We start from the raw sequence: 25,798 nt of genomic DNA on the forward strand, positions 1-25,798 counted from the left end.
CACACCTATTATCAAAAAGGTGAAAGATATCAAGTGTTGAAGAGGATGTGATCAAATTGAACCCTTGCATACTGCTGGTGGGACAGTAAACTAATATAGTCATTATAGGAAACATTATGCAGGTTCCTCAAAAAATTCAAATAAGAACTACCGTATGATCCAGTAGTTCAATCAGTGGTTGTCAGTATCTTCCCTTATCCATAGTTTCACTTTTTGCAGTTTCAGTTACCCACTGTTAACCTCAATCTGAAAATAATTAAATTTTCCTGGGCTGAGGTTGTAGCTCAGTGGTAGAGTGCTTGCCTTGCATGCGTGAGGCCCTGGGTTCGATCCTCAGCACCACATAAAAATAAAATAAAGATGTTGTGTCCATCGAAAACTAAAAAATAAATATTAAAAAAATTCTCTCTCTCTCTCCCCTCTTTAAAAAAAAATGAGGTGACAGATATGCTAAGTTGCTTGATTGAGCCATTCTACAATGTATACATATTTCAAAACATCACAGTATACACACACACACACACATATATATATATATGGAAACATACATTTTTATATTATATATGTATGTGTGCATATAGATATAGATATATTACCATGGTGGTAATGAAAAAAGGGAAGTGATCACAATCACAGCAACAACCACAAAAATAATACCTAGGAATCATCTCCTTCCCCACAGTGCTCCTGGGGATCAAACCCAGGGCCTTTCACATGCTAGGCTACTAATGAGCTACAATCCTAACCCTGATACCTAAGAATCCTAATGACACATAAACGATAACATTCTTTTTGTATTACCAAACTTCATTAGGTGATTTAAATGAAAATTTGCATACATAGAGAAATATGCTTGGCTAATTAAAGAGAAGTCTAATCATAATAAACTATGTATTTCTCAGACAAAATAATAAACAACACAATTCTAAGGAAAAGATCAGTAGAGCTTTTGTGGAGCTCTACTAAAACATCTCTAATTTCATAAGGAAGATTATAAAAAGACAAGAAAAATATTCTTTATAAAAATGTTATAAGGGGAGGTGAATCAGAACCACATATTAAACCATATTATGAAGAAAGAGTTTTTGGTCATTAAAATCTGCAAGTAAGTGCTGGAGACTGGGTTTAATCTGTGGTGACCAGATGGTCCCTTGTGATTCTCACTTGCTGTAAGCTCCTCCCACATTGATTCAGGACTGACTTATTAGTGAAATGCAAATTAAAAACACAAGAGAGGGCTGGGGATATCGCTCAAGCACCGATAGATTGCTTGCCTCGGATGCACAAGGCCTTGGGTTTAATCCTCAGCACCACAAAACAAAAACAACACAAAAAACACAAGAGATATCACTAAACACCTATCAAGATGGCTAACCTAAAACATATTGAGAACTCACAAGACACTAGTGATACTGCCAAGCATGATTAGTAAAATACTCAACGAGACACAATGTGTGATTTCCAAGGTCACAGGAGATACAGCAGCTTCTGCCTTGATCTCTTAGATTACTTGCACTGAGGGAAAGACATGCTATAGGGACTTCAAGCAGCTCCAAGGAAAGGCCTTGGGTACCAACTAAGGCCTCTTCCCAAGAGCTAATGCTAACGTGCCTAAGTGCTCTCCTTAACTCCTCTTGGCACCTTCAGTCACTTCTTTGCATTACACTGCAAATAAAATCTTGTCAATCCTTTGCTAAAAACCTTTTGAGATTTTACCTTGTCCTCAGGATAAAAATTAATATCCCTAGTATGCCTGCCCATTCTCCAGCCTTATCCTGCATTTTTTCTTTCTTAACCCCCTGCTCCAGAACACTGAAATTCCCTCTGCCCGCAAAAGCACCCACTTCATCTTTTACTTTTGTCCACTAAATTTTTTTCATCTTTAGATTTCAACTCAAGCAAGTTCTGCTCTCAGGGAACCTTGTTCACTTCCTTCTTAACAATCAACTCAATTTTATCCTACATAAAAATCTGTATGAGTAATTTAAGTTTGTCTTCCCTATTAGATTCGAAGCTCCATGAAAGCAGGAACTATGTTTTTTGGGCCAATTACTGAAATCACAGCATCCACTTTGATATTCTTCAACATAGTAGCACTCAAAAATATTCTCTGAATAACTCAGTAATTTATTGTATAGGGCTGGCAAAAAATATGGGAAGCTCATTGATTACAGTCCAAAAAGACTATTAACATTGAAGCATTATAATATGATAAAAAGGACAGATTAGGGCTGGGATTGTGGCTCAGTGGCAGAGCACTTGCCTCCTGCCTGTGAGGCACTGGATTCAAATCCTCAGTACCACAAAAAAAATAAATAAATAAAATAAAGGTGTTGTGTACATCTACAACTAAATTTTTTTTTTTTTACAAAAGGATAAATTATTCATTTAATGATTCTGTAATAATGATCAATAATTTAAAAAGTAGCCATTAAGAACACCTAAAATAAATTCCAGAGAGAATAATAGATTAAATTTAAATGTCTATACCCAAATATATTTATATGCCCATCCATATCAATCATATAAAAACTAAGAGGAAATAGAATTAATTATTTATTGCCTGGCATGGTGGCACATATCTGTAATTCCAGCTACTTGGGAGACTGAGGCAGGAGAATCACAAGTTCAAAGCTAGCCTGGGCAACTTAGCAAGACTATCTCAAAGTAAGATAATTTTTAAAAAGGCCTGATGATGCACCTCAGTGGTAGAGCACTTGCCCTGGGTCTAATCCCACACAAAAAAGAATTGTTTTGTACTGATATTTATAATATCCAATATCAATATTTATTGTGCTATCATAGTGAGAGATTAGTTTTCTTAGACTATAATCACAAAGGAGAAGACAGAAAAAACTGAGTAGTAAAAACATAAAGCTTTTTTTGTAATGTTAAACATTGAAAACAAAAAAATTAATAAATGATCAATTAAGAAAAATGTTTCTAATAGAGTTAATGTTTATTATGAATACAATAAAGTAAAACATTAATACCCCCAACCTTGAGAACAACATAATAGTCCAACAACAGAAAAATGGTTAAGCACATATATTAACAGTGATAACTGCTACCCATGTACCTTGTAAACGCTGACTCATTAACACAAATCCAATACTATATGAAGTGTACACAAGTACAATACTATATGAAGTGTATTTTTTGGCGGGGGCAGGGGTACTAGGGGTTGAACTCAGGGGCACTCGACCACTGAGCCATATCCCAGCCCTTTTTTGTATTTTATTTAGAGACAGGGGGTTTTTTTGTATAGCACTCAGGATTGCTGAGGCTAGCTTTGAACTCCTGATCACCCTGCCTCAGCCTTCAGAGCCACTGGGATTACAGGCATGTACCACCACACCCCACAAGAAGTATATTTTTGACATATAAACATATTCATAATATATGAAATGGAAAATGTTATAAAAGCAATGTTGTCCCATTTGAAGGAAAAAAACATAAAAATAACCGAATAAGATAAAGGAATAAAGATATAAATCACATTATAACGGGTAAAATGATTATGGGATATTTGTTTCCTTTAGGTTTTATCTTTGTTTCCCAAATTTCTACAATGAAGTTGTTTCTTTAAAAATCTAAGCACACTGAAAACTTAGTGAAACTCTATATCTTTATTATTACTAATCTTACTGACTTTGCACATCTGATGTTGTAAAACCCGACTTTCTCCTTTGACAATACCTTTCACGTCAGTAAGTTTATTAGGTAAGTGTACAGTGACAAATACAGTTTATGAATGTTCACATAGTAAAGACTGTAAATAAATATTACAACTTGATTTCACTATGCCTTCATATATCATTTTTACTATCATAAGCTAGTGAATCTTTTAAATTTATGCATAACAGCCTGTTTATGTAGCTTCAGAAGAACTTTCCATGATGATATAGGAAGTAGTCCAGAACTCATAGTCCCTACAATAAAACACAAATTATACACTGTAGTGTTTGAAAACTTTTATTCATTATCTTTCTGTACCTATTTAAGCTGATCTTCATCACACAGATCTTTTGCTATCAACTTGATTTTATTGATCTCCTCCAAAAATTAGCCCACATCCATTTCTGTGCCCTTGTTCAAGTGGTCTATCTCACTCCCTTGCTTGACTTTCAGCCAGTCTTAACCCTTTTCTTACTTTGCTCATTTTAGCTTTCTCCTTATAACTCCACATCATGCAGCATTGTTCTGGGGACATACGGTTGGCACTTCAGAAACAAAAATATCATTAAACTATTTGCAATGTAAAACCTACCTATATTGAATCACTAGGGAAATCGTGTCTCTGTAGCTGTTAAAACTAAATATTTCTATTTTAAATATTTAAAAATTTTCTTCCTTTTAATGTTTTCAGATAGATGATATATTTACCTGATTAAAAACTCTAGAAGTTGAGAGGATTCTGGACATTTCCAAATCCAAACAAAGAAATGACAAATGTCTTAGATGACAGATATGCCAATTACTCTGCTCTGATTATTACATGTTGCATACTTATATGGAAATGTCACATGGAACCCCATAAATAGGTATAATTATTATGTGTCAATTAAAAGTATAGATATATTTCAAAAATATAATGAATGAAGTGAGAAAAACATAATTATTCAAAAAATCTAGAAGTAGGAAAGATACTAAAAAGTGTTCCTTTAAACCTTTGTCCTACAATCTCCCCTCACAGGAAACCACTTTTATTATTTTGTTTAAAATATATCCATTATATTTTTATAATATGTATGTATAAGCAAGGACAAAACAGATACACTGTTTTGCACCTTACTTTAAATTAAATTATTTTGGAGGGCTGGGGGTATAACTCAGTGGTAGAGCATTTGCCTAACATGCACAAGGCCCTGGGTTCAATCCCCAGCACCATAAAAAAGAAGAAGAAGGGAAAAAAAGGGAGATCTTTCTATACAAGTGCATGAAGATATTTCTTATTCTGTTTCATGGCTTCAAAGAATCCACTGACATGTATATACCACAATTATTTTAAAGTCATCCCTTAATGATGAACACTTGGTTTCCAATTTTTGTTATTTCTAAAGGTAATATAATAATCAATCCTGCATTAATACACAACAATTCTGCACTTGTTGGTTAAATTTCTTAGAAATGAAATTGCTGAGTCAAAGAAAATATTCAGTTTTAATTTTGTTAAATATCGCCAAACTGCCCTCCATAAGGATTGAAACGATTTTTACTCCCATTAGCAATTTATATATGCCCCAACCTTTATCAATGTAGAATATTATTTATCTTTGGATCTTTGCCAATCTGACAAATGAAAAATGATATCTCAATGTAGTTCTAATATTAATTTCTCTCATGAATGAAATAAAATATTTTTTCAGATATTTAAAAGCCCCTATATTTTTTTCCTGAAATGGTCATTCTTCATTTTTCTGATTGTTGGTGTCATTATTGATTTATAGGAGCTCTTTATATATTAAGGAATTTTATTTTCTGGCTTCAAGTTGCAACATTTTCCTTAATTTTGCCAGAAGCTTTGACTTTTAAATGTGCTTATGCTGTTCATTGTCATTTTTCTATGCAGTTTTAATATTTATTTATATAGTGGGACTAGGGTCTTGCACATGCCAGACAAGTACTCTACCATTGAGCAACCCAACCCCCAGCTTTTATTTTTATGCAACTAGACTTACAATTTATAACATGTTAAACAGTTGTATAGAAACACAGAACTCACTTTAGCTAAGTAATCTTACATAAAAAAATCTATATGAATTAGTGTTATATTTCCTAGGGGCCCTAAGAAAGCAATGAAGTAGAATAGAGGGAAAGATATGTGAATTTTTTTTTTTAAAAAACTATCTAATAAATAGAATCCCCAAAGATTTTTTTTTTATTTAAAAAAGAAATTCTTAAGCTTTGTCAGTTTATTGATTATCTTGTAAGAAGAACAAAACACATTTTCCACCCTGCCCATTCTCTCTTGCTATTAAAAGCGGAAGAAACCCAGACTCTACTCCTCCTATCTCCATACAGTGGAAGAGAAGAACCAAAAAGATGGGTTTGAAGTAGAAGGCAGGAGCCTCAACTTCCACTATCAGCCCTTTCTCTACCTCCTATAAAGGTTCTACCACTTGTGTTTAGTCCACTCCTGAAAAACGTGATTCAAACAGCTGTTTCTTCTTGTCTTTCCTGGTGACCCCTACATCTCCATCATTAACTATAAAATATTTTCTGAGTTTCTGCTCCCAAATTAGAAATGTCTACAGAACATCACTTTTGTGTTCTGCTAGCTCCTCAATTTCAATATGTCAACACAACATGTCCAAAATTTATATGTTCAAAACAAAACTCATTATGATTAGAGCAAAAGTTACCCAGATTCCCTGATTTCATAACTTTATTCATTGATTTACACAGAAACTATGACTATACTAGGAATGATGATAAAGACCATCCCTACTCTCAAAGGGATCCCAGTCTAGAAGTTAGGGCAGATCCCTAAATGAGTAAGTGTCCAACAGAAGTAAGAACAAAGTACTATCAAAGCTCAGAGAATGTAGCAACTCTGGAGAAACGGAGACAACATCTGAGAATCAGACAACATCAGAGAAACACAAAAGAGGAGATGATTAAAGGAATCAGATCCTAGAGAGGGTAGAAAATTGAGAGAGGAACAAAGATGGACGTCACACATTGATAACAGAACCACAAGACTCAAGCCCTGATGGTAGCCAAGATACTTCAGTGGCCTTTGACATCACCTCCTAACTTTATGAGGGAAAGACAGAAACGTCTAACTTCTAGTCTAGTGTTTCCTGCCATTTGCAGACAAAGGTAATTGGTACAGAAAGAAGGATGTTAGAAGAGTAAGAATAAGGAAAAACTCTTAAAATCATGAAGATATGAAATAGCACAGTATGACTGCAGGCTCTCTTGCATTGCCAGTTAGCACTGAGCTTGTCTTCAGGTGCCCCCGGATGTGCCCGTTCCTTCAGATGTCAGAAGTCAGGTGAAAACAGAAAAAAATAATTTCTCTGGAAGTTTCCTCCCAAGCTGGAAAATTGTCAGTGTGTTCCACTCTTCTGTTTTTCTCTGAAGGGAGAAGCCATGGGTTGGTTGTTCATTTTGTAAATGCTGCCCCAGAAGAAAATTGGATGGGTGGCTTGAAGGAACAACCATCACCCATGAAAAAGTTTTACTCACCTGCTGTGTTTAGTTTTGAGCTTGCCTGGGCTGCTGTCACGGATTTGGGAGTTCTCCTACAGGCAGAGTGGACTGAATACTGTTCAGTTGGTATCTCTCTAAGGGAATTGGATAGGGGCTTTCTATTTGTAACCTTTCTGATGATACCTGGGTTCTACCTTCACTTTTTATGCCTTAAAAATTTGTATCTTTTTTTTTTTTTAAAAAATATCTCTCTCTATATATATAATTATAAAATTTTATTCTTATACATTTAAGTTGATTTTTGCCTATCGACTATTTAAAATCAAACTTATTGAACATTTGTACTGATTTTTATAATTTACCCGTAGTTTTTTTTATGTATGCAAGCACATGATCTATGTCATTATTGTCTCATTTTAGTCCCCAAAGTAGCATTTTCCTCTTTTTTTAAAAAATATTTATTCTGAAGTTTCAGGTGGAAACAATATCTTTATTTTATATTTATGTGGTGCTGAGGCTCAAACCCAGTGCCTTGTGCATGCTAGGAGAGCACTCTACCACTGAGCCACAACCCCAGCCCCACATTTTCCTCTTTTTATCACTAAATATATTGACCAGAGTTCTTTTATAGATACTCTTTATTAGATGAAGGATGTTCTGCTCGATTCCTAGTGTGATAAAGTGCTTTTTCATAAAGAGATATTAAATTTTTTTTCAAATGCTTACTCTGTATCACTTAAAATAACTATCATTTTTTAAAAAATTTATGTATTATGTAATAATGCTATGTAATCTTAAATAATTTAATGTCAATATAATAAAATGCATTAATTTATAATGTTCAAAAAAAGAAAGAAAGAGCACAGTATGTTCTGAAGATGAGACTCTAACCAACCTGGCATTACTAACCAACCTGGCATTACTAAGCTCCTGGGTGTGACAAAGGGAAGGGTAGGAAGGGAAGATGGAAATGTACGCACAGGTATTAGGAGTTGAGAGACTCGATCCTATAAATCCAAAGTAGCCATACAAAGGCATTAAGCAAAAGAATGACATGTTCCCATTTCAGCTTTGAAGAGATTCCTTCAATACTAGTCTGGAAGACACTCATAAAGAGCAGATGGGATGCAGGGACAATGTTCATGTACTTTACATAGTAGTCCTGGTGAGAGATCATGGGTGCAGTTACAGCAGGAATACACAGAGGACGGGATGAACCCGAGTCATATTTAGGGACTGAATTAGTAGGAGTGACTGATGACATGGAGAAGTGAAGGAAAAACCCGAGTCTCTACCTTGAATTGTGTTTTGTCCATCTCCATCATTAGTGGCTTAATCCAGGCACTCACTATCTCAATTACTGATCCAACAAATAGTAAATATTCACTAAGTGCCTTCTTTGCATCAGGTCCTAAAGACACAAAAGTGAACAAACGGGAAATGGTCTCTGCACTTACAGATCTTAGTTAAGGACTCAAGTTACCAATGCTTCACCTCCTACATCTTGTTTAATCCCCAGGAATGTCATATAAATACTGTTATTGTCTCTATTTTTCAGATGAAATAACTCAGACAAGATTTGCTGAAGATTACATAACTACCTGATAAGTGGTGGTGCCAGGAACTAAAAACAGACCCACCTTACTGCAAACACATGCTTTAAATCACTTGACCATGATAACTCTCATGCAATTATATCCAACATGTTAATAAAGTGAAGCAGGAGGCATCACAATACCAGACCTTAAATTATACCACAGAGCTATAGTAACAAAAACAGCATGGTATTGGCACCAAAACAGACATGAAGACAAATGAAACAGAATAGAAGACACAGAGACAGACCCACATGAATACAGTCATCTCGTATTAGACAAAGGTGCCAAAAACATACATTGGAGAAAAGATAGCCTCTTCAACAAACAGTGCTGGGAAAACTGGAAATTCATATATAGTAGAATGAAATTTAAACCCTATCTCTCACAAACAATCTAAGTGAACCTGAGAATTAGACCAGAAACCCTACACCTGCTAAAAAAAAATATAGGTCCAACACTCCAACATATCAGCACAGGAACTGACTTCCTTAACAAGAATTCTAAAGCATAAGAAGTAAAATCAAAAATCAATAAATGTGATGGCATCAAATTAAAAAGCTTCTTTACAGCAAAGAAAACAATCAAAAGCATAAAGAGAAAGCCTACAGAGTGGGAGAAAATCTTTGCCACCTGTACCTCAGATTGGACATTAATATCCAGAATATACAAAGAACTCAAAAAACAACACCCCCTTCAAAAAATAACCCAATAAATAAATGGGCAAAGAAACTAAACAGACACTTCTCAAAAGAAGAAATATGAACAGTAAACAAATATATGAAAAAATGTTCAACATCGCTAGCAATTAGAGAAATTCAAACTAAAACCACATTGAGATTTCATCTTACTGTAGTCAGAATGGCAATTATCAAGAAAACAAGAAACAATGAATGTTGGTGAGGATGTGGGGAAAAGGGTACATTCATACATTGTTGGTAGGACTGTAAATTGGTGCAACCTCTCTGGAAAGCAGTATGGAGATTCCTCAAAAAATTAGGAATGGAATCACCATTTGACCCAGTTATCCCACTACTTGGTATGTATCCAAAGAATTTATATAAATAAGCATACCATAGTAATGCAGCCACATCAGTGTTTATAGCAGCATAATTTACAATAGCTAAGCTACGGAGCCAACCTAAGTACCCTTCAACAGAGAAACGGATAAAGAAAATGTGGTATATACACAATGGAATGTTACTCAGCCATAAAGAATGACTTTATGACATTTGCCAGCAAATGGATGGAACTGGCTACCATCATGCTCAGTGAAATAAGCCAATCCCCCCAAACCAGAAGTCAAATGTTTTCAATGATATGTGGAAACTAACCCACAATAAAGGGGGAGGAAGAATAAAAGTTCAGTGGAGTAGACAATGGGGATTGAAGGGAAGGGAGAGGGAATGGGAAAAGGAAAGACAGTAGAATGAATCTAACATAAACTTTCCTAAGTACATACATGAATATACCACAGTGAATCTCACCCTCGAGTACATCCACAAGAAATTAATTAAAAAAAAAAAAAAACTGTGGGTAAATGGCAGAAAGATCAATAGAGGGAAGGGAGCAGGAGGTGAGGAAAGGGAAGGGGAAGGAGAGATCTGGGGTCTAAACTAAACCATGATATATTCCATGCTTTTATTGTTATATCAAAACAGATTCTACTGTTATATATAACTAAATAGAACAAATTAAAAAAAAAAACTATGACAGTGCACTGACTTGGATTATTGCAGTCTCCTAATTGTATATAATTTCTGCATTCAGCATATTCCAGCCAGGGTAGTTTTTAAAAAATGCAAATTGGGGTGTAGGATGGTACCTTCTCTGATTGAGGTGCTTTGAGGAAGAAGGTGAGGTTTTAGATGAAAGGTGAGTCATTTGGTTTTTAGATGTACTGTTTTTTTTTTTTCTTTTCCCCAAGAGCACAAATCCATCTTCATTTATTTTCCATTAGTTTAAATCCTTGAGGAAGACAGCATCACACGGCTTCTGTGTCCAATGGCCTTAGCAGGAAGGTTGCTTTGGAATTTGGCCTGAACCATGCCACTGTTTCCACGGGCATGCGTTACCTTCCCCCAGATGACTCTGGTTTTGTTTGGTTTGCCACCAGGAGTCACTGTGTGGTTTTCTGCTTTGCACACATAAGCACATCTCTTGCCCAAGGAGAACTCGGTTTCATCTCTGGCATAAACACCTTCAATTTTTAGAAAAGTAGTGTGTTCCCTTTGGTTCCAAAGACCCTGCTTTATAGCCAGCAAAAAATGGCTTTGCACCACAGTCTCCCAGCAGGCCTCCACGGGTTCCAAGGTGGCAGAAAGAGGAGACATACTAATTTTGAAATGGCTGTGAAACATCCAAATGGGACACCCAGCAGTAATTTGATAGATGAATCTGAAGTTCAAGGGAGAGCCCTGGTTGGAGATAAAGCACTTCTGGCTTTATCTCCAGGTACTCATTAGTACCTGGGGGCCGGCTAAAATCAAGGCAATTACTAGAATTCTTCAGGGGCTCCTAAGAGGGAGAGGAGCAGCCTGCTGAGACTGGGACAATGGGGTACAGGCTTGAAGAGAGGAGAAGAGATTTGAAGTAAGTGATTAGAGAAAAAGCAGATCTTTGCAAGCACAAAGATATAATTAAGTGGTACTTAGGATTAAGGACAATGAATTTATAGTGACATCAATTTGCAAGGATGAGGGATTTTATCCAATAGCAATCACCAAGAATAGGAATGCTAGCCCAAATTTTAATTTACCAGTTCCTTTTCTTTTTTCCCCCAGCCTGATTTAAAACATTGCCTGTGAGCTCTCAGAGCACCATGAATTTGACCTGTTATTAAACATTCATCCTATATCATCCTATCTAAGTCCATCTTCCCTTTGAACTTTGGAATCCTCCGTTTGTTTGTCATTTTCATTCCCAGCAATTCACATTTGTCTCCTCTCCAGGTTAGACTGTGAACTCTTTGAAAGGAGGAACTGTGGCTTCAACATCTTTGCAAGATCACCCCAGTGCAGGGTTCCACACACAGGGTATCCTCACGAAACACTTGTGGGGTGGGATTGACTTTAATCTGGTACCCGCAACAGAAAAAGAAACCAACTCTCAAGCAGTGATTTTAAGTTTTCAGACATGGAATTAGCAGTCTCTCTTTCAACCTTTCACTCTCTGTTTTACATTAAGAGGTAGTTAGATTAACTCTACCATAGTATATGCCCACTTTTCTTTGGAGCTGGGGCTCTACCGGCAGCTCTATAAATTCTGTGACCATGAATAAGCTACTAAGTATCTCTGGGCCTCTTGAATCCTCACTGGTAAAATTTAAAGGATTGAACCCAATGATTGCTGATGTCCTTTCTTGTTCTAAAATCCAAATAAGGGTTACCTATAAACTATATCTGAAACCAAGGCCTTATGACAAACATTGAAAACCTGGCTTCCCTACTGGAAATGGAGAATTCGTTTCTCTGTAAAACTGGATTCTAATCTACAAACTATATCACTTCTCTAATGAAGACCACATTTAATATTTAGCTACTGGTTTGACTGCTGGTTAAAACATTTTGTCAGATGTAAGTTTGCTTTTCAGTGGTAGGTTTACCCATCCAGTGAAGGGACACCTTAGATTACTTCAGGAGTAAAAAGAAAAGAAAGCAGGAAGAATATGAAATGTGGCTCTCATATGCATCTTGTTAAAAAAAAAAAACTCTTTTTTTTTTTTTTCACATGAGAAACCAGGAGTGTCAGTGACTTAGTCAAAATTAAGGAATGCTAAATATCAAGGATAGTACCAGAATGCAAGCCCCACCCCCTTTTTAAACAACCAAATTGATTGAAAGTTTCCTGAAGGACAAAATCAGATGAAGGTAAAATGCCAACTGGTTGAGTTTAAACAGAGACTCTACTTTATTCTTTCCAGGTTCAAAAATAAACAATCCCAGTGATTAGCATACAGGGCTGGCAGGTGACATTCTGATTCCTAAACAAAAAATATTTATATTTTTGCATCACAGTTAGTACACCAATTGTTTAAATTCAATTAATTGAAAACAAGGAGAACTAACAAACCTAGAGCTCAATTTTCCTCCACTCTTTTGGAAGACATATGGGGGAAAAAAAAATCCCTGGGGCTCCCTTCATTAGCAGCCAGGGTGGTGAGTCTCATTGTAAACCCACTTATAAAGGCTCATGGCTACCTGCAGAGCCAAGGAGTACAAATCACATTAGTGAAGACACCAGATGACCAAAGAAAGCAGTGAGGGCCCGGTAAAGCTAGTAAACAAAAGGCAGCATTCCAAATGAATGCCATTGCTAGAATCTGCTTTGTAAACTGCCTGGATTTGAGAACCCTAAAGCAGATTAGCTTAAAACAACAAAAGATTCAAATAAGATACAAAGAATTCCTATTGACACATTAAGAAATTGTCCTCATTAGATCATCAGGTGCTTAAGAGTAATTATTTACAAAAATAATTTCATCTAAATTGTGTTTGAGGCAATGAGGCCTAGAATAACAAAAATCTAAGCATAGTTCCTGATGTATCATGTTCATGACCAAAATTCATGAGCCAGACATACTGGCCTTTTTTCATTTTTTATTTTTAAACTTCCTAACATTTTAAAGTCTGTAATGACTTTAAAATTTATTGCCCACATCGTTTTGGCTTTACCAACTCTACTCAAGAGGGCTAGCTTAAGTACAAACTAGAAAAAAACTCAAACTTCTCCAAATGTAATTCTAAGATGTGTAATAGTAGGTGGATCAGCATCCCACCCATTATCAGATGTGGGAACCATCAGTCTGAAGTTTTACGAATGTATTGCACACAGGCCAAAAAAAAAAAAAAAATGGTTTAGATAATTTAAATAGTCCCCAAAGCTTAAAAGTCAAAATTTAGGTGTAATAATGAGAACCTTTCCTTGTAATTTTTCTTTTCCAAGAATTAATTTCTCATCATACCTCCTCACTTTCATTTGACTGTAATAATCATTCCTTACAAAGAACAAAAGTAGCTCCGTTTTCCCACTTTCCTTTGAAAGGCAAGCCCATTGTTTCTTCAAACTAACAGGGTGACAACAGGGCTTACACTGCCACAACAGTTCACGCCTCGCCTAACCAGCTGGTGTCACCTGGGGCTTTCAGGGCAGGTGAAAATTTGACTTCATTTGTGTTCAAGTGGAAAAACACCGAGAAAGTTCTGTGAGTCTAAACTCCAAAAAGCTCTTTTGGATTCATTGCCCCTATAGGTTTAAAAATGGTAAGTCAATCACATTGGTGGATAGAGGGAAAGGGAAGCACGGAGATAAAGGGACTTGTGGCTGAGCCACATTTCAAGTGGATTGCAAATGAGGGGTACAGCCACCCCCTTGCCCATTGCAAACTCACCATGAAAGAAACCCTGACCAGTTCTATGGCCTCTCTGGTCTTCAGTTTTGTCACACAGACAAGTTGCAGAAACCTATCCTATGAAATCTGATGGTTCTTTATTTGCTGACTGCAACATGGAGTGTCTCCTTCCATTTTCTCAACTACTCTTTCTCTCGGCAGGCAAGAGGAGGCAGGGCCAAGAATCACGCAACCTGTGCTGCTCTGAAAGCAGGAAGACAGGTAGTGTGGCAAATCGAGCTCCACTCCTTTATAATCATGTGACTTGAGGCTCATGATCTGTGAAATGAGACTCTCTCCTACCTCAGAGAGAAGGTAATGTACATGAAGCATGCAATAAATGTTGATACCCTTCCCTATAGAGATCCCTATCCATAGAAAGAACAATTCTTTTACACCTTCTAAAGTTTTATTGTTCATATTATCTCAGTTAATCTTTATCAGACAACCATGCTCATAAGTAGCCAAACTGCTACTCAAATGCATATGTCTTACTCTAGAACCAATGTTTATTCTATTTTACTGCTATTTGAAGGGTTATGGTAATGGGACCACAATGATCTCCTATATCATCATGTCCTATGGGGTTGGGGTGGAGAGCATGGCTTAAACTGAGAGAGATCCTAAAAACACACAAAGGGGAAAAAAATAGATAAACAAACAAACCCATACCTCTTAGTAGGGTAACTGCTAGAGAGGTAAGTCGCATTTGAGGCTTGTCAACAAAGCGTCCACTTCAGAAGGCAATGAGAATGAAAGCGTAAATACGATTACACCATTCTAGGTTCTAGGTCTACATAAGAATGTCGTTGTTTTAGGTGGGTCAAAGAAACGCTTATAAAAATAATACACGTACCAAATATTATCTTAGTCTAAGGTTGAGAGAGCTTTCCTAATTGCCTTTGGATGCAACCAACTTCTAAATTAACCAAAAATTTCTAAATAACATCTCCGATCTGCACTGGGAGCTTGGATAACACTTTGCTTCATTCAGGTCCTCACAATAGCATTCGGAGATAAACACGCTTGCACTGATGACACAAGAAAACAGACTCCAAAGGCTGAATGACTTGTTCAAGAAAGTTACTAGTGCTGAGATTCTACCTGCATCCCTTAAACTCTGTATCTTGTGCTCTTCAAACTAAACACAGCGTATTCCCTATGGTCACAGAAAAGATTCTGTGAAATGGTCCAAACTGCAATCAAAATTGTTAGCTAAAAATCAACGCAGAACTAATTAAGGAAAGGTTGGATAAACTTGAGTTTACTTATACATACTGCAAAAAATACCTACTTAAAAACTTCTGAGGTCAGTCTGCCAAAGATAATTGGTTTAAATATGAAAAAAAAATTGTTATTCCTGGTCTACCAGAGAAGTCAGACTAAAAGAACATAAGATTCCTAGTCTCCTCTTACATAATTCTATAATTCTGACTACTGTTTGTCTTTTCTAGACTTCAAGTTCCCTCTCTCTCTCCCCTTCCTCTACGACCCCCTCCCTCCCTCCCTTCCCTTCTTTCTTCCTGTGCTAGAGATTGAACCCAGGGCCTCACCCATGCTCTACCACTGAGCTACACCCTCAAATTCCTAATAAGATAAATTTAAGGGCTAGGGATGTGGCTCAAGCGGTAGCGCGCTCGCCTGGCATGCGTGCGGCCGGGTTCGATCCTCAGCACCACATACAAAGATGTTGTGTCCGCCGAAAAATAAATATTAAAAATTCTCTCTCTCTCTCTCTCTCTCTCTCTCTCTCTCTCTTAAAAAAAAAAAAGATAAATTTAAAACTTATTCCAGGTGCATGCTCAGCATACACAAGATTCTGGGTTCAATCCCACACATTGGAGGGTGGGGGGAAATCTTAACCCAAAAGGACAATTTTTAATCCACAGATATGATCTTTACTCTCCCTTATAACCTCTCATTCTATCACCTACCTTGAGGAAATCTTTGGTGAAAGGTAATCAAGGTACGTGGGCTGATGGCATAAGTTGGAAGAAAATTGTTCTTTCTTTTTCTTTTTTCTTTTTTTAGTACAAAGTGAAGAAATGCAGGAGAATCCTGGGAAGAAACACCATGGAGATATAGTGATCATAGTTATGGCTGAAGATAACCAACAGACCAGTGAGGTGGAGTGGGTCAGCCCCGTAAGCAGGGTGCCCCGAATGGGCTCTGGTCTGACGGTGGTGGTGATGGCAGGATGATAAAAGGGCTGAATGATAAATCACAAGTTGTAGCGAGGAAGAATAGAACGCATGTTCTCATTTGTTCCAGCAACTGTGCAACACAGATATATCTGACCTGAAGGTAACAAAATAGAAAATCTGGTTGGAATTACTACTGGTTTTTCATGATGAGATCAATGTGGCTGGTGAGACAGCTTTGAAATTCAGAATCATTTAGATCAGTGTTTTTCACAAAATCTGGTTCAAGGACTGCATAAAGAACCTCCTAAAGAATATTTTTACGTAGATTCCTTATCCTCTCTTCCAGAAATTTCTTAGGCAAGGGGTCTAGGGAAGAACTTGGGAATCTGAATTTTTGGATACCCCAGAAATGTTGCAAGATTTAGCAAATAGGTACATTAACCCAAGATGATGCTGTGACCTATGAGTTTTAAAACTATTTATTTGGATTTTTAAAAGAAAGATAAAATTTAAAAAAATATTTATGTATTTTACTGGGAATTGAACCCAGAGTACTTTGACACTGAGCTACATTCCCAGCCTTTTTTATATTTTTTATTTTGAGACAGGGTCTCACTAAGTTGCTTAGGGCCTCACTAAGATGCCATGGCTGGCCTCAAACTTGTAATCCTTCTGCCTCAGTCTCCTGAGTTGCTGGGACTACAGGCATGCACTTACAATGCCCAGTGAGATTATTAAATGGGATGCTTATTTGTAAGGATTAGCCAGACACATCTAAAATAAAGGAGGAAAAAAAGAGAGAAAAAAGAAAAATAACCCTTACTGTCCAACTTTCAGATTGGATAGTTGATTGTTTCAATCTTCTCCTTTGGAAAATGGAAATAAGCCAGTCATGGTGCCTGATAAGCCCTTTGCCATCCTGTGGGTCTGTTCACAAAGTGCACAGAGGAATTCCTCAAAGGAGGTCCTAACAGCATGGAAGAGTTAGAAAGACCACTGTGCCCTGATGATAGCAACCTGTTCCTGGGATTATCATTGTATCCAGCCTTCCCTGAATGACTATAGCATTTGGCCTTTAACTTTCCTCTCAGCAAGGAACAAGTTCATATAAAAAATAATACAAATGATTATCAATTGACTAAGTTTTAAACTATAAAATCTAAAATTTTGAAACCCTAAGAATAAACAAAAAAATTTCCAATGGTTTTATGGTAAACATCATCCTCACAAAATTATTGGATGAAACATGATTCTTAGCATCCAAAGAAAGAAAAAATTCCTCTAGTCTTTGTATTCCACTTTTCCCCCACAAATGGCTTCTACCAAGCTTTCAGGAATAATGGGATCCTGCTCTGCATGAAGGGTCTATGTTCCTTAAGAATACTGTAGAGTGTTCAACTATGTAATGAGAAGCATCTGGTCTGCGGCATTCTGAACTACAGGAGCCTGCAAATGATACCTGACATCCCCATTTATGAAAAAAAAAAATACACCGAAAAGTTATATTACTGAATACCAATTGCTAAAGCATTTCACTAGAGAAGGGATGCCTAAAAACGGGATGTTCTGAGAACGTGGTCTAGAGCAGAGAAGGGTGAAATAATAAACAGACATATGGAGAGTCTGCAAAGATAAATTTTGAAAAAAAAAAAAAGATAAATTTTGATTACTAGCAGCATCCTGGTGTTCAGTAAATGCCCATGTGCCTCAGAAATCACACAGCACTGCTGCCTGTGACATCTGTTGTGAGATGTATATGCCATTAAGGGGAAGGAATTACTATATAAATTGCAAAGTGAGTAACATTAAGTAGAGTGCACACACAGGAATAAGTATAATCTCACTTGATGTAAGTGGGACCCAGTAGAATTTATTTGGTTATTCAAGTTTTCTCACTTCATAATTACCCTGTTGCTTTATTCTAACAGATATGTGGAAGGCTAGGTTGAATGTCATCTGACATTGTCCTCATTTTATTTTGTTTGTTCTATAAGGATGCTAGTGGATTACTGATAAAGCAGTCAGGACTTTCCTTAAGGTACTTACACAAGTCACCTCACAGAAGGAGGGGAGACACCCACCTTACATGAACAAGCACGATGAAGGGAGTGTGTGAACTTTCAACAAAAGACGAAGCTTTGTACCAGAGGTGAGGAAGTAGTTTATTTTTCCATTTAGTTCGTTTATATAAGTAAGAAGGAAAGAGACAGTGGCTGCTTCCCATTCCAAACTGTCCAGGGCATGACTTCTATTTCTTAACAAATGAACAAAGTTGGCTACTGCAGTTTCCAGAGGGATCTGGAAAGGACTCAAGTCACTAATGATTACATTTCATCTAGTTTAACCTTTGAAATCAGCCAATAACAGAGACCAAGAGAGAAGGTCAATGCAGCCTTGTCCTTCTGGCATCCTCTCACTGTTCAGATAGAGAACAGTTTATTAAGAAGATTATTTTTAAGAAATGCAAACACTTTATATAGAGACTATAATCAAGGTCTTCAGAAAATTTGTTTCAATATCCAGAAGCTGAGAAACTCTTAGGTCTTAGGTGCTTATTTTCCATTTCAATCGTTATGTAGAAGTGGAATGATAAAGCTTCCACATTTAAAAAAAAAATCACCAAAGAAAAATATCTTTTGTCCTTGATTCATCTCTCTTTTCATATTATTTTTGGTCTGACAAACCATCTGTTTCTAGAATGAAGACATTCTTGATATATGCCCAAAGACACACTATCTTTTTTTTTTTTTATAGTGTTGAAACATTCCTCTTAATGCTGAAGGTATGATATGCTACTAATAAATATAAAAAATAAAAAATACATTGTTGCATTTCAAAAATATACCACGCAGTCACTGATATTTCAATTATGTATTCATTATTAACCAGGCTACAAAATATTAAATAACCTTCTCTGATTCTACATTTACACATCCATTTTAAAAATGGGACATCCTCTTCTTTCTCCATAATAACCCCTTCTCCTGCTTATTACAGGGAAAGTGAGAACATGATCACTAAGATTAATGGAGCATTGGCAAAGTATTTTAGGTACAAATGACCCACTTTTATGTGCTGCCAGAAAAACTCAGCAAGGGTTTAGAAAGGAGAAAACCCGAAGTTCTTTTTCATTGAATTCATGCAGCCAGTGCGTGATAAATTGATTGTTCTCTTTGGATGGCAGGGTCAGAAAAACAGAGAGAAACATTTTCTATAACTGGCTAATTTTTTTAATTAATTAGTAACTGTTTGTTTTTTTCTCTTAAAACACTCTATGTTACTGAGATGAATTACCTTCAGTTTTAATCACAACTCTCTTAAAGGTCAATTTATGCTGCTAAAAGTGCAAGAGGATCATAATGGGATGCATTTTTCCAGCAAGACAAAATGCAACAGGATCATCACTTCCTTTTCCATAAAGGAAGGAGAAAAGGGATTGAACTTACCCTCTGGACTATTATTTTCCTGTAAATTAATTTCCTGTAATTAATTCTTAAAAACGTCATGTATTTTGTGAAAATCATCTCTTTGGTTTATCATCTTCAAAAAAAAAACACTAGAAATAGAATTGGTAATATATTAAAGTTTAGATCACGTTGAATGCTCAAGAATTCTAAATTTAAGACTTAAATCTCCTTATCTAAATATGACTATCAAATGTGAATTAAAGTAAGATTTGAAACTGGGAGTGGTAGCTCACTCCTGTAGTCCTAGTTTTAGTTGGAGGGCCAAAGCAAGGGAATCACTTGAGCCCAAGAGTTTGAGACTAGCCTGAGTAACAAAGCAACACCACCTCTCAAAAAAATTAAAAAAAGAAAGAAAGAAAGAAAGACTTTTCACTTACTTGGTCTTGGCCATGAATTTTCATAAAAAGTCTGAATCTGGCCCTTCAGGTACTACAGTCATTACAAAATGGTTACTAATGTCAGCTAATATTTAATGCCCACTTTAATGAATTTTTCCCATAAAATCAACAGTTAATTTTATTTAAAACCAAGGTGTAGCTATCATTTCACTGGGTCCTTGGGAAAAGCAGGGACAGAAGTGGAGGTACAGCTGCTGCAAACCTTGTCTCAAAACACTGATGTTAAGAGAGTGCCACTGGTGATCTATATTCAGAATCACTAACCCAAAACATTATACACAGTACTAATATTGAACATAATTAGCCCATGATCCCAGATATATGTGCATGGGGGTGTGAACAGTATGCTTCCTTATAGACGTAAAGTACTGAGAGACCTCTAGTACCTAGCTCAGAGAGACAGTCAAGTACCTAGACATGAAAGAAAAAATGAATTTTTACAGTGGAATAATCAAAGAAACTGGAACTGTCTTGTATGGGAGGTACAAGCTCATCCTTAGGTATAAAGCAAAATAGCAGTTTACCAGTATCATGACCCAGATCCCAGGGAGAAATGACAACTCACCTAAAGGGAAGAGACTTCGTTTCTAGAGAAAATGACAATAAAATAAAAATATGGCTGCTCAGGCCACATAATGTAGAGGCAAATAACCCTTCACTAAGGACTTTAACAGTCCCTGAGGATATCATTGTATTTCAAAGCAGCACGATCGAGGAGCTTTATAAAATTATGACTCTGAGTCAATCAGTGTGCATTATTTAAAAGGCAGAGTATTAACTAATGTATGTTAGAAAAAAATTTTTTACTAAAATAACTAATTTTAAGAAACTTGAATTTCAGTTAGCTGGAAAATAAAACTATTTGAAGCAACTTTACTATTCCTATGTTTTATGTAATGTATTCTATTTGTAACTTTTAAAGGCTTTTCTGAATAGGTTCATTACACTCAGAGTAACCATAAGTAATGTATTTTCCACATTATCACTATTGTCGACTAGATTAATTTATACAATTGAGAATTGAACTTTTAAAGAATATCTTCTCAGATTATAAAATTATTTGCCTTGTTAAAAATTGTGTTACTGACCTGCTACCAGTTTTTGGTAGTACTGTGGTATCTCATTCTTTCCTATGACTACAAGATACCATTACTGGCTTGTAATAAGTCTCACCTATTCTGTGATTATATAATTTTAAAAGCTGAACTCAGGTATTAAGGCCCCTGAAGAGATCTGCATGAGGAACAAGTGGAGGGGGTTGTTTGAAACAAAGAGGCCTGATTCATTAGTGACTCCTTGAACATCACAATGTCATGGATGTAATCCAAGGGTCTTGGAGGATTCTATGAAGACAACAGAATAAGAAGATTTCAGAGTAGCTGAAATCTTTAACTCTCTTTGAAAATCTTCTGTCACAAGTCAGAAGGATAATGTCTCTTTTCACCCAATGAGAAAGCTGTTCTCACACGAGCATAATTAATCTTCTGACACCATGACAAAGAAATTCCTTAAAAGGATTTCTCCGATTTCCTCTCAAGACAGAAGATTGTCTTTATCCATCATCTGTTCTTCCTGATCCCTCCTTTTTGAATATCCACATCAGCAGAATTGTCCATCAGAGGAGACAGCAGGAGGGAAATCTCTGCATGATTGATAGGGCCCCAACGCTCTGCAGGCCTATTTAAGTGCAAGCATCTATTGTTGCAAACTTACTTTACAGCAGTTAAACAAATATAATGGTCACCAATTCAACCATTGTGCAGCTCAGACTTGACTAAAACTAGTAAGTGAAGTTTGCTAATGACAAGCCACTGATTTTGAAGCCAGATAAAAACTCTGCAGATGAATTAGCCTGATGTCTACTTACAAAAAAAGAAAATTTCCAAAGCCATGAAACAGTACATGTATACTGGTATCATATGCTATACTGTATTTCCATTGACATTCCCATTAAAAAACAAGAAAAAGTCTAATACTTGTTTAATATGGAGGAGTTCGTTTTGTTTTTTTATCCTAACAGTCACTCAATACTTCTGACCCATATCATGGCAATGTGGAGGGAGGGAAGATCCATGTTATCATCCAAAAAAATCGGGTGTGTCAAGAAGAAAGTGCTACTAACACTCATTTATTTATCTTTTTGTAGGTTCATCATAGAAACTTTTTCAAAGACAGCTTTGGATATGTCTGTGTGTTTTTACCAGCACCTGTGAAAGAAAATGGAAGGCTGTTTGAGATTCCCCGTGCGTACCTGGCACTACTTCCTTGGGTGGAACTAATGAATCAGAGGAATATAGGTCAGTTTCAAGCAGAGGAGCAAAGCACACTAGGCAAAGGTGCAATCCACAGAAAATGCAAGCCTAGCTCTACTTTCAAAGCAACTTGTATGAAATGGAAACAAATCTAGAGATTTCACTAAGCTGCTGGATGAGCAGCCCCAATATCAGCAGTAGAGGTCACAGCATGCTCTGTGTTCTTTATAGATGCTGCCAAGAAAGGACACTTGAGCCCAGACACCAGGACACACTGACACCATGAGTTCTGTTTACACCACAGTGACCTTGACAACTCAGTTCTGGACGCACCCTGTGAAAATATTTGTTTATAACTTCCAATCCTCAAATACTGAGGCGAGCCCTCACAAGCCAGGGACCATGCTCATTGGTGCTCCCCTTGACATGGTTAGGAGAACAGACTGACATTGCCTGTTTCAGGTGGGGCTTCTTCTCCAGCTGACCTCTCAGCTAAGAGGACCAAAACTGACAGCTAGCCTAGAGCCAGAACCCATGTATTCTCCAATGAGAAATGTGGTTTTCATTTTTCTTAAAATACAGAGTTAAATTCTGGGTTGATTACCCCTTTGAAGTCCTACAGAAAAAAAAAATGTATATCCAGGATAAAGATGTAGGAAAATCCTGTGGATAAAGAGGGATGATAAGCAATTTAAATGAAGGATTTCCTTACCCCAGAGATTGAACATAGAGAACCTGGAAATCAATAGAGAGGGGGCTGGTAGTGAAAGTAACCCAGGAGAGAAGGCTACATGGCAGGTGTGTACATACAGCCCTCCCCAGTGAAGGAACAGAAAGCTCTCAAGGGCTCACATCACCCACAGCTTCACATTGTTGATTAACAGTTCTTTTGTAAATAGCCAGTCTTTCCACTAGGATTATGAGGGTTTTTTGGGTGGCAGATAGTGTTTTGGGGTGGGGTCAGGAACCAATTCTTATCATTTTTGTTTTTCAGTTATGCAAAGGATAGCATTTTGTTAAGAAGATCAGCAGTAAACACTTATTAGTTGGAACTGTTAGGTTGGAACTTGAGCAACAGGCTATTAGCACTGCCCAAGGTCAGGTGTATAAGACCCAAGAAGGGGACAGCCAAATCTTCCCAGATACTCAAGGTGGAAAATCAATGAGGTCCTTGAGATTAAGTCAAAATCCAAAGAAATATCTTGCCTATAGTGATCCTTGGGAGTTAAATCCTGAAGGAGAAAACCCCAGCAGTGCAGGCGTATATGTGCATGCATACACACACACACACACACACACACACAATATCAGGGCAAAACAAGCATTTCATTCTATTTTCCCTTCAGAGACATCTTTGTAAGACCAGGTTAGTGTTAATGTGGCTTCTTAGAATATTTTAAGACTACTGTGCTCACAGTACTGACTCTGGATTAAGGCAAATGTTTAAGACCTACAGATCACAGCCCTCCCACTTCCCCAAAGTGCACATGATCCAGTCTGTCTCTCTTTGCCTCACTTAACTCACATACAAAATAGGAATAATAATGGTGGCTGCACTTCACAGGGTGGTTGCAAGGATTAAATAGAAATCCTGGCATTGGGAAACATTCAGTATACAATAACTGTTTATTATTCATTCCGTGTTGATCCCCCCACTTTCCGCTCATTCACACAATTCTTTAAGCGCGCACATTCAGATCTATTTCTGATAGTTCAGGCTGGAATCCATACACATGTGTATACATACATGCATTCTCTCCCACACACCTCTCTCTCTCTCTCTCTCTCTCTCTCTCTCTCTCACACACACACACACACACACACACACACAATAACAGATATCACAGCCTTTGGTGCTTTAAGAAAGGAGCAGACTCAACAGATTGATCTATGTGGACCCTTCTGAGCAACAGAGGCAAGAAAGAGGAAATTAGGCAGAACCGACACAGAACAGGATGGCCAGGGTGACACGAAGGTTGGAAACACACAGTCCTCAGATCTTGCTCTGAACAACTGTGGATCATGGGTGCCTCACTCTGCCTCACACAGCTCAGCTTCACCACCCGGTTTCCTGGTTGTCTTGGCCTAGTTTTCAGTTGTGTATCCAGGAAGCACTCTGCTACCCAAAGCACGTTCTGTACTTGCTTTTATTTTGTTCGATTTAATTTGTTACACCAGGTGCCAAGTATTGGAACAGATGCTGAGAATTTGTATGTGACTAAGACCAGACTGTCCAGAAGTTCTCAGGGGGATCAATTTAACAATTCCATTCAGTGTGATTAGAGTTCTCACCAAGGATCACCCATGGTGGGAGGCAGCCAGAGGGAGGGTGGGAGGGGCACCCAGTCAGGACTTCAAAAATGAGCAGTTCACATGACATAGGAAGGGTGGGGCTGAAGACATTCCACAGAAAGGACCGAGGAGCAAAGGGTGGTAAATGGAGTAGGCGTCACTTGGTGTGTGTCTGAGGAGTTAGGCTAGAGTGGAGCTAGGTTAAGAAGGCAATTGGGATCTCTCTCTCTCTCTTTTTTTTTTTTCCTTGACAGACAAAGGGGAATACTTGAATATTGTAGGCAAAAGAGGGACATAATCTAATTTGTTTTCCTAAAGGATATTTATGGGCCAAATGGAAGACATTGGAGAGGGAACAGGAAGAGGAATGGTTAAAAAGCAAAGAACTTGGGGAGGAGATGATTGAAATAGTTTAGCCTAGAGACAATGAGGGTCTAACAGGACAGTGGAGATGAGATGGCATTTATTGACTTCCACTGGATGAAACATCGACAGGGTTCAGTGACCTCATCACACATGAAACATAAGCAGAGGAGGAGAAGCCTAGGATCACTGGGAAACACCTAGTTTGAACACTCCAGGAAATGTCATGTCATTAATTTGGACGGGGCAGGTAGGCAGTACAAGCATTGTTGCCCTACGTGCCATTTGTGTGACTTTGTGGAATCACGCGTCTCTCAGGGCCCCTCTTTCACTCTGCTTCACTAACATCTGGGACGCCCCAGGAGGGAATTTAAGAAATGTTAGGAAAAATAACATTTTTCAGTTTGTTTTTGATAAGGTGTTCTTCTACTTCCTTTCCAAAGGAATCCTATAATACCCACTATCAACCCCAATTGACAGTTGCCCCAGAATTTCAAAGTTGCATTATTTATTTCGTAAAATGAATGGCTCAGTGGATTTTGTGGCTAGTCTAATCTTTAACCATGAGACAGCTAGGTGAGGGAAAAAAACAAAAAAAAAGATGACCAGACATTGGCCAAAAGGCTCCAGGTGCCAAATGGGAGATGAGAGCAAGTTACGAGGTGGAGGAAGAAGGAACAACAGGCAGCTAATACTTTTATTTTACTGCTAAGGGAGTTTCCAGATGGGAAGACCAGGCT

At 37.3% G+C, this 25,798-nt stretch overlaps 1 protein-coding gene and 1 pseudogene across 6 annotated transcripts in view; both read right to left on the reverse strand.

Annotated features, from left to right (window-relative positions):
• The window catches only part of Greb1l (GREB1 like retinoic acid receptor coactivator), a 254,326-nt gene that overhangs the window by 137,933 nt on the left and 90,595 nt on the right, over positions 1-25,798 (reverse strand). The gene's annotated exons all lie outside the window — the stretch shown is intronic.
• Positions 10,715-11,215, reverse strand: LOC114098714 (large ribosomal subunit protein eL33-like; annotated as a pseudogene).

This window comes from Marmota flaviventris, chromosome 16 (genome assembly GCF_047511675.1).
Source record: "Marmota flaviventris isolate mMarFla1 chromosome 16, mMarFla1.hap1, whole genome shotgun sequence".
NCBI lineage: Eukaryota > Metazoa > Chordata > Mammalia > Rodentia > Sciuridae > Marmota > Marmota flaviventris.